The following is a 2,500-nucleotide window of genomic DNA, read 5'->3' on the forward strand; positions in this document are numbered from 1 at the left end:
GGACTCCACAATTTTGACTGCGGAGTCTAACAGGGTGATGGCGGTGAGTGGGGCTGTATTCTTCCTGAAGTCCACAACCATCTCAACTGTCCTTAGAGCATTTAGCTCTAAGTTGTTCTGGCTACACCAGGTCACCAGGTTGTCAGCTTCCCACCTATAGTCAGACTCATCCCCACCAGAGATCAGCCCAATGAGGGTGGTGTCGTCCGACAAACTTCAAGAGTTTGACGGACAGATGATTGGAGGCGCAGCTGTTGGTATACAGGGAGAAGAGCAGTGGGCAAAGGACGCAGCCCTGAGGAGTTCCCGTGCTGATGGACCTGGAGTCAGAGACTTCTGTTCCCGGCTTAACGCACTGCTTCCTGTCAGAGAGGAAGTCTGTGATCCACCTGCAGGTGGAGTAGGGCACGTTCAGCTGGAAGAGCTTGTCCTGAAGCAGGGCAGGGATGATGGTGTTGAAGGCAGAGCTGAAGTCCACAAACAGGATCCTGGCGTAGGATGCTGGGGCGTCCACATGCTGTAGGGTGAAGTGGAGGGCCATGTTAACTGCGTCGTCCACAGACCTGTTGGCTCTGTAGGCAAACTGAAGGGGGTCCAGGAGAGGGTCTGTGATGGCTTTGAGGTGTGCCAGGAGCAGGCGCTCAAAAGACTTCATTACCACAGATGTAAGGGCGACCGGTCTGTAATCATTTAGTCCTGTTGGCCTTAGCTTTTTGGGCACAGCGATGATGGTGGAGGACTTGAGACAGGCTGGTACATGGCATGTCTCCAGGGAGGTGTTAAAGATGTTGGTGAACACCGGAGACAGCTGGCCAGCGCAGTGCCTGAGGGTGGCTGGAGAGACAGAGTCCGGCCCGGCTGCTTTGCGTGGATTCTGCCTCTTGAAAAGCCCATTAACTTCTCCCTCCTGAAAGGAGAGAGTCGTTTCTGTAGTATGGGTGGGGGATGGGGCCTCTTGGGTGGGAAGGGGTGGTTCAGGACAGTCCAATTGTCTTTCAAATCTACGGTAGAACTCGTTCAGGTCGTTGGCTAGGCGGGAGTCGTTAGTGGTGTGGGGCGCTCTGGGTTTGTAGTTGGTGATGTGCCTGAGCCCTTTGGCAGACAGAAGCAGCGTCGTTAGTAGAGAACTGGTGTTTTAGTGTCTCTGAGTACAGTCGTTTAGCCTCTCTCACCGCTTTGCTAAACCTGTTCTTCGACTCCTTGAATCTGTCTCTATCCCCACTCCTAAACGCTTCCTCCTTCTCCAACCTCAACCTTTTGAGCTTTGCTGAGAACCAGGGCTTGTTGTTGTTAAAGTTCACCCTGGTACGTGTTGGGATACAGCAGTCCTCACAGAAGCTGATGTACACAGCCTCTGTGAGTTCATCCAGACTATTGGTAGCAGTCGTGAACATATCCCAGTCAGTACAGTCTAAGCACGCCCGCAAATCTTCCACAGCCTCACTGGTCCACTGTTTAGATGTCCTCACAGCAGGTTTACAGAGTTTTAGTTGCTGCCTGTATGCACGAATCAGGTGGACCAAGGGAGTTCTGTGCGAGCCGAACAGCCCCGTGACCCACAAGAGAAACATCCCCGCCAAATTCGAGCGTTTGACGGGGTCTATCCGTGAAAAAATATTCACGTTTTTGAGTGCACATGCATTTCTGCTGCAAATGCCTCTGGAAGTTTCATGCCGTTCGTATGCCAATTGTGGCAACACGAAAATGACCCGTTTTCCCATTCCGAGGGATTTCTGTGCGACCCTAACAGCCCCGTGAGCCACAAGAGACACATCCCCGCCAATTTCTAGCGTTTCACGGGGTCTATCCGTGAAAAATATAGACGTTTTTGAGTGCACATGCATTTCTGCTGCAGATGCCTCTGGAAGTTTCATGCCGTTCGTACGCAATGTGGCAACACGAAAATGACCCCTTTTCCCATTCCGAGGGATTTCTGTGCGACCCTAACTAACAGCGCCCGTGAGCCACAAGAGAGACATCCCCGCCAATTTATAGCGTTTCACGGGGTCTATCCGTGAAAAATATAGACGTTTTTGAGTGCACATGCATTCCTGCTGCAAATGCCTCTGGAAGTTTCATGCCGTTCCTATGCAATGTGGCCACACAAAAATGACCCGTTTTCCCATTCCGAGGCATTTCTGTGCGACCCTAACAGCCCCGTGAGCCACAAGAGAGACATCCCCGCCAACTTCTAGCGTTTGACGGGGTCTATGCGTGAAAAATATTAAAATTTTTGAGTGCACGTGCCTTTCTGCTGCAAATGCCTCTGGAAGTTTCATGGCGTTCCTATGCAATGTGGCAACACGAAAATGACCCCTTTTCCCATTCCGAGGGAGTTCTGTGCCACCCTAACAGCCCCGTGAGCCACAAGAGACACATCCCCGCCAATTTCTAGCGTTTCACGGGGTCTATCCGTGAAACATATAGAAGTTTTTGAGTGCACATGCATTCCTGCTGCAAATGCCTCTGGAAGTTTCATGCGGTTCGTACGCAATGTGGC

Source organism: Petromyzon marinus, unplaced genomic scaffold (genome assembly GCF_048934315.1).
Source record: "Petromyzon marinus isolate PM22_M1 ecotype Great Lakes invasive population unplaced genomic scaffold, UKy_Petmar_22M1.pri1.0 PM_G_Scaffold_111, whole genome shotgun sequence".
Lineage (NCBI taxonomy): Eukaryota > Metazoa > Chordata > Hyperoartia > Petromyzontiformes > Petromyzontidae > Petromyzon > Petromyzon marinus.